The 7,822-nt window shown below is 34.2% G+C and overlaps 1 non-coding gene across 1 annotated transcript; it reads left to right on the top strand.

The window, feature by feature from the left end:
• The first annotated feature begins 3,746 nt into the window (after positions 1 to 3,746).
• Positions 3,747 to 3,849, top strand: LOC116153224 (U6 spliceosomal RNA). Its single transcript, XR_004137007.1, has one exon. It is a non-coding gene; the product is annotated as a U6 spliceosomal RNA (small nuclear RNA).
• Positions 3,850 to 7,822: the final 3,973 nt, after the last annotated feature.

Genomic DNA, 7,822 nt, shown 5'->3' with positions numbered 1-7,822 from the left:
ATCTCCTGATTCCTGGCACCATGCTTTGACTTAGTAGACTCAGTAGATTTTAGCAAGCATGCCAATAGATGCAAGCTACATCTTGGTGTTACTGCTTCTCTCCCAGGTTTTGGCAGTCCATGAATCGCAGATGTTTCTTTCCAGTACTTTCCCTCCACTGTACTTTCTGAAAGTTACAGTCTTTTTTTCTTTTGTCTCTGCACCCATAGGCTGTGCAAAGGCTGGCATCATGAGCTTCAAAATAAATTTCAAGCCACTTGCCAGGTGTCTTTCCTAAAAATTATAAGCCAATAGGAAAAGATAGTCAAGGCCTGATCCAGAGAAAGCTTGACTGGCTATTAACCAAAAAAACCATATTTTGCTGATAAATATTATTGCTTCATATTTAAGGCTCGTTCAAGAGTCCAGCAAATGCATTTTTTTCTCTCTACACTGATATTGGGTTTGTGTGTCATAGTTTGTATGTAATGGTTCTTGTATATGTCTTATACTTTGAAGTAAAAAATAAAAACAAAAACCTAGAGGTTCTGAGCTGTACTAGGTGCCAAGCAGTAGCTTACACAGTAAGAAAGCATGACTTACATGCTAAGATGCCCTTCTGATGGAGACAGCACAGTGACGAGGCAACTGATTTTCTGATAGAATTGCCTAAGTTCAAATTCCATTTCTACCACTTAGGAACTGCACTACCCAGGGAACTCAGTATATTTACTGGATATTAACAGTGAAAGGAAAGGGGAAGGGAGAGGGGAAGGGAAAGGGAAAAGAAGAGGAAGAAATTTTACACTTTCATTCCCTAAAAAGCTAAGAAAATCACTGCTTGAAAAAAAAAAGAGTAGAAAAGTCTTAGTATTCATTAAAATACTATAAAGTTCTTATAAACCAGACATACAACTGTCGCCTAGTTTATAAAAAAAAAGATAAAAGAATAAAATATTAACAGCAAAAGTCTTGAAGACTATTTTATTCTGAAGCTCTTGAGCTTTAAGCAGGCATTCCTTCGAGCTGTACTTGTCTAGCTCACTGTGTGGGTGTGTACCGAAGACCCCTGCCCATCAGGGCTAGACTTTTACCAATAAACTGCTTTGAATTATAGTGCTTGCATAAAGTCCTAGTTAACTGACATACAGATAAAAAAAAGTTTTTTGTTAATCCTGAAATGTATGTCAATTCATAAGAGAATTTTATTGAATTATAATTGATATAACATATTACATCAGTTTTCATGTATACAACATAGTGATTTAACATTTTCCTACATTATGAAGTGATCACCACGATAGGTCTAGATACCATCTGTCACTATATAGTTATACAATATTATTGACTATATTCCTCGTGCCATACATTACATCCCTATGAGTTATTTATTTTATGGCTGGAAGTTTTTACCTCTTAATCGCACTTAACTACTTCACCCATCCCACCCAATCTCTTCCCCTCTGAGAACCACTGGTTTGTTCTCTGTATCCAAGAGTCTGTTTGTTTTGTTTTGTTTAGATTCCACATATATAAGAGATCAAATGGTATTTGTCTGTCTCTGAGTTCTTTCACTTAGCATAACACCCTCTAGATCCACTCATCTGTTGCAAATGTTAGAATTTCATTTTTATGGCTGAGTAATACTCCATTATATACGTGTGTGTGTGTGTGTGTGTGTGTGTGTGTGTGTGTGTGTGTGTGTGTGTGTACCACAACTTCCTGATCCACTCATCTATTGATGTTCCTCAGATCAGTTTAATAGCTCCAAATGAATTTATTCAAAGATGTATATTCTCAAATAAAATGGCTACTTCAGGAAGTTTATATTGTGATATTAAAACATTTTCATTATTGAAACATTTGCTATGTCCCCTCTTTTTCACCTATCAGCTTTATGATGGCTAAAGATTACCATGCACTAATCATGCTTAAGTAACATCAAGTAATCAAGTATTCATAGCATACCGCTATCATACAAATGTATTAGAAGCAAAAGAAGACTATAGGTGTTTTTTATTTTTTATTTTTTTGGAATTCACTCATTTATTAAATATTTATTCAGTTATTTCTGGATAATGGAATTTGAAAATGACTTCTCTTTTTTGTTTGTTTTTTTCCTCTAGTTTTCTATAATAAGGAGGTAAGCTTTTATAACCACAAAGTAAAGGTAATTTTTAAATTTAAGATTCACTTATTTAACTTCTATGGATTCTGCTCTAGCCATACAAAGATGAAGAAGACAAGAACCCTATCTCAAGCTGGTCAGGCTTTTTAGAGAGCCAGGTAAATAAACAAGGTCCTTCCAAAATAATTACTATCCCTTTGCTATAAAAAGGCTATGTAAAGGGCAGCAGTACTATACAAGGAATGGCACACAGCAGACAAAGGGAAGCAGTATTAATATAATGCATGGTGTGCAGCAGTAAGCCATGGCTTTGAAGTCTGAGATAGTGGCTCTGCCATGTGATGTTGAGTACATTTTTAGCCATCCTAAGCTTCTCCACAGTGAATCAGGAATGGTAATTCCTACCTCACAGAATTAAGTGAAATAACGTATGTAGAGCTTTAGTACAGTGCCTGGCACATACTAACTGTTCAGAAACTGGTATGTTTTGACAATAGAGTATCAGAGAAGCATGGAGTCTAAGAACACAGGTACCTACTGATAAACATATGATGGACAAAGGAGGGTAGCTCTTCAGTGTACCAAAGGTCATCCATTTTAAATGTTGAACACGTTAGAATTTTAGAGTTGCACTGATATATAGATATGGATAGATATAGATATGGATACAGATATAGATACAGATACAGATATAGACAGATAAAACCTGCAAGAAGCATAACTGCTTTATAGCATAGAATCTATTTTGAAGCTCTGTAACCAGTAGGATCATAGAACTCTCTCAGGAGGAATGAGTTGGCCAAGTTCTGCCAAGGAAGTTCTCACAAGAAGGCATTATGAAATGTCCTTATTCCTCAGAACTTAACTTTAAAATGTTCCCACTGGAGTCCAATGGAAGTTTTACGAGAGTAAAGGATAGAATTAGGTCTTGTATATTTTTAAAGGGTCATTCAAAAAGGCAAAGTCTAAATTTTTTACAGATGGCAGACTAAAGACTGATGCAGTTGGCCAAAACTGACCTTTTATGATTTTCAAAAGCAAATGTTTACTGAAAGAGAACCCTACTATACTACCAATGGGGAAAAAAAATTCCTGGATGCTTACATTGGACAACTCAGTACACATTCACTGCCAAATACATTTACTAAAAAATCAATAATAATATTTTCCATGGTACCTGTTTTCAACCTCCTCTCAAAAATTTTGCCCCGTAGTTGCTTTCTCTCAAACACAGATATGACTGAGGAAAAATAACATTTTAAATGAGAACAGGCTATGAAAGCACATGCATTTTAGGAACCTTACTGTTAGCTTCACAGTCTCTACCACAATGGTGCTCAGGAAAGGGTGAGGATGATCGTTTCTGCCAGATCTTCTGTACAGTGAATTCAGAACTGATTTTAAATTCTTCCAGAATGGAACTCCTTTTAAACTTCTTTCGAAACACAGCTCCCTCTTTTCAAAGAGGAAAGGGGGTCTCAGGTATTTCTATATTCTTTTGCATGTTAAATAAAACTCTTAAAAAACAGTTTTAAAGGGTTGGGTAAAAAAGTGAGAAATATTAAAATCCATCAAACATGGATGGGAAAAATTAAAGGCGGTTTGTCACAATACATTTTGGATATGATGAATTAAAAAAGTTTAGTAGGCAGCACAGATACTAAAATTGAAACAGTACAGCAAAGATTAGCATGGCTCCTGGGTAAGGATGATAACAGATTAAAGAAGTTTTCCACATTTTAAGAAGTTTCTAAAAACACATGTAATAAAAATGGTTTTAAAAACGCTACTTGCATCCTTCTTGAGAACTTTTGTTTTATTTTTTTTTCCCGGGGAATGAATGTGATATTCATTCTATAATGCATTTAAAGAAGTGTCTAGAAACACATATAATAAAGATCGTTATATAGTGCTATGTGCACACACACAAAAAAAGTTCGGGGGAAAAATTGAAACCCTGAACTCAAATTATCAGTAGGATTACTCATTCCCACAATAGCTATAGTTTAGAACTTTCTCATCTTCTTACTTATTAAGTGGGTTTCAAGTACTCTTTCCACATATAGATTTTTAAAACATTTTGTTCCATAGTTAGTCATCAGAAAATCAGAAACATTCCAACTTTTTTTCTCAGGAAAAAATAAACATAGTAGATATTCAGACACCACTTAAAAATACCTCATGTATACAAAATGACATTGGTACCTAATCTAAGTTCCCCAAATGGCCATTTTTTGTTATGAATTGCACAAATCTATACCGTTTTTAAAACAGTAAGAATAAATGGACAGCCTGAAGTGTAATAGTACTCCCATTTTAGAGAAAGGTTCTATAATTTCTTACAAAGCTAAATATGCCCCTGTTCTCTGATCTAGCAACTCCACCCCTAGATTTTTATCAAGAATTAAACAGACATATCCACAAAATATTTGCACAAGAATGTTCATGGAAGCTTTATTCATAAGTGGAAACACTTATAAAATAAGTTTCCAAAAACTGGAAACTCAAATTCCATCAAGAGGAAAATGGACAAATTTTTGTACATTCACATAGTGGAATACTACTCAACAATAAGGAATATATTGATATGCACAACATTAATAAGTCTAACAGACGTTATACTGAGCGAAAGCAACTAAACACACATGGGTACACAATTTCATTTATATGAAGGACAATACTGGACAAAACAAAATCAACAATTTTAAAAATCAGAAAACTGGTTGCCTCTGGGTAAAGAAGAGGATTAACTGGGAAGATACATGAAGGTGCTTGCTAGGATGATGGCCAATATCTTGTTCTTCACAGGGGTGTAGGTTAATGGCCGGCTCCATGTGTTTCTCAAAAGTCATCAAATTGTACACTTAAAATGTGTGAATTTCACTATAGATTAATTCTATTTTGATAAAGAATAAATATATATATTTTTAAAGATTTTTTAAAACATATGTGAGGCAAGTAAAGCAAAAGAAGTGTGGCTTCTTTTCCATGCCTCCCCAAATCACTGTTTGTGAACTTAAGTGGTTCTAACAACAAAATGAACATATTTAATTCTGCAACTGTGCATCATTTTTCTAACTGGTCTATTTTCCAGAAGGCAAGAGCTTGTCTTTTTTTTTTTTAATTTAAATTGTTTGTAGTACAGCACATAAATTGCCATTAAACATAGCAATGCAATGAGAACCTCTAGAAGGAACAGGTGGGATCACTTCCCATTTTTTTCCTTATGACTTTGAGAATAAATCTCCCCCAAATGACACCTCTCTCCTTCAAACACTTCAGTTGTATATTTTATAACTTTTACATATGTCATTTTTACATGACAGTCACAGCTCCCACCTGGAGTTTTGCAACACTGTCCGCATGTTACCTTTTTTTTTAGAATATGCATGTTTTATTCTGAATAATTTTGCATAATAAAAATGAAAGTACAAAATAATTAACACAAAATATTTTAACCAGCTAAAATAAATCAGGAAAGAAAAAAGCAGAAATGTGATTCATGGCAGACTTTCCAAAAGTCATAAAGAAGTTTGAAAAAATCCAGTTTCACTAAGGGAAAGATGTCAAGGTCAAATTGAAATCCCAGTATCAAGGGTCTAAAATAATCTACTGCATACTACCTAGGCAATCAATATTAATGTTGACGGTATACAGATTCAATCATTTTTTTCCTAAATCATGCAAATAGTTTCATAGCCACAGAGATCATAACTAACAAGCTAGAGAAAACTTAAAGAATCCTGAGATCCCTATTAGACATTTTTCAACAGATTGATCTTTTTTATTCACTTGCACATTCATTCATTCATTCATTTGTCTGTTCATTCTTTCTCATTCTACCAACAAGTATTTATTGGGCATTATGTACCAGAATGTTCTAAGAGCTTGGATTATGTAGAAAACAAACAGACAGGAATCTCAACTTTTCAATATGAGACAGAATGTTTGATATTATAAGGGGGAAAGAGATATAAAATTAAGGGAAGAGGATTAAAATTTTGAATAAGGTAGCCAGAAAAATCCTACTGGTAAAGGTGGGTTTTAAGTAGGACCCTGAAAGAAATGAGAGTGCTAGAAATGCCAATACCTGAGAAAGAGCAATCCAGACAGCAGGAAAAGCAATGCAAAGGCCCTGAGATGGACAACACCTGGCATGTTTAAGGAGCAAAAAAGCAGCCCTTACAGCTGAAGCAAAGAGAAGGAAAGTGAGAAGGTATTATGATCAAAGAAGCACTGTGAGCTAGATCACATGGAGCCTTTCAGGCTGTTGAAAAGAGTGACTTTTATAATGTTTGGGATGGGGTCACTGAAGGTTGAAAGCAGAGGGATGACATGATCTCACTTCCATTTTAACTAGATCGTTCTGGCTTCTCTTTTGAGAATAGAATGGGGAGAGTCAAGGGTGAAAATAAGAAAATCATTTAAGAGGCTACTGTAATAATTCATACAGGATGAGAGATGACAGTAACTAGGAACAGGTAGGAAGCAGTGGAGAGTGGAGAGAAATGGTCAAGTTTTATATATATTTTAAATGTAGAATTAAAAAGACCTGCTGGCAGTTCAAAGACGGGGTGTGAAAAAGGAGTCAAAGATGAATGTAAGGTTTTTAGACTAAGCAAATGAGAGAATATAGGTTTCCCAATTTGGATGAAGTCCTTGTGATACTGATGGAATTATGCTCACTTACCAAGAGGGAATTATAGTAGGAAAAAACTTACTGATGAAAATAAAACAAACAGAAATCCTTTCCCAAGGTGGTAGGTGATTTCTGAAATTCTATCACAGAAGTGTTATTCCTCTAGCTTGAGTCTTTGAATCTAATTAAATGTAAACTCCATATTTTCTTATTGATCTTTGCTAATGATTTTAAAAGTAGAGGCAAATGACTTCACTGTATGTAAGAGGATGAAGTTATAAAAATATAGTGCTTAATTGGGAGGTGGAAGTTTTAAAGCATCCACTTCAGAACTGGGTCTAAGTATAGGTGATGGTATGAAACATAACATACAGTAAGTAATGTTTATGCAATCAAATTGTGTTAAATATATTTTATTATTTAACTTCTTTAGATCAGTTATTTAAATTCTCTAGATCAGTTTCGTCACATCAAAACTAGATATACAAGTAAGTCCTCAGAATGTTGCTCTAATACTTAAAATATCTGGCATCTTTTAGGTAGTTAATAATGGTAGCTGTGATTATTATTTCCCATTGAACCAAATTTCCCAATTTAATTTGGTAATATTTGAATTATTTTAACCTGAGAATCCAGTATCTTATTTTAAAAGGACAAATAATAAATATCGTTGGATGAAAAGTTATTTTGAGTATTTATTTACATGATATTTAGAAGATCTAAATTTAGTTTAAAGAACATAACTGTGCTTACTATCAGTGGTGAAAGTTAATCCATGGCGGCAGGCTCTCTAAATATCATCCCAGTCATGTCTTTTCTTACCTACTCTACCATAGAGGTTTCTATTGTAGCTAAAGGTAAAACATGGCATAGTTCTAACCAGTAAAATGTAAAGAAATCTCCTAGATAAGGCTTCCAGAATGGTTTTTGTTTTCCCAGTAAAAAGGGACAGTCTCAGCTGATACATCTCTTTCTCTCCTTCTCTCTCTCTCTCTCCCAATCATCTTCTCTTCCCTTTACATCATCTTTCCTCCTTCATCCTTGCCTGAAATGTCGATGAAATGCTTTGAGGACTA

Source organism: Camelus dromedarius, chromosome 4 (assembly GCF_036321535.1).
Source record: "Camelus dromedarius isolate mCamDro1 chromosome 4, mCamDro1.pat, whole genome shotgun sequence".
Lineage (NCBI taxonomy): Eukaryota > Metazoa > Chordata > Mammalia > Artiodactyla > Camelidae > Camelus > Camelus dromedarius.
Note: the sequence above shows the minus strand (reverse complement) of the source record. Positions and strands in the feature narration are given on the sequence as shown.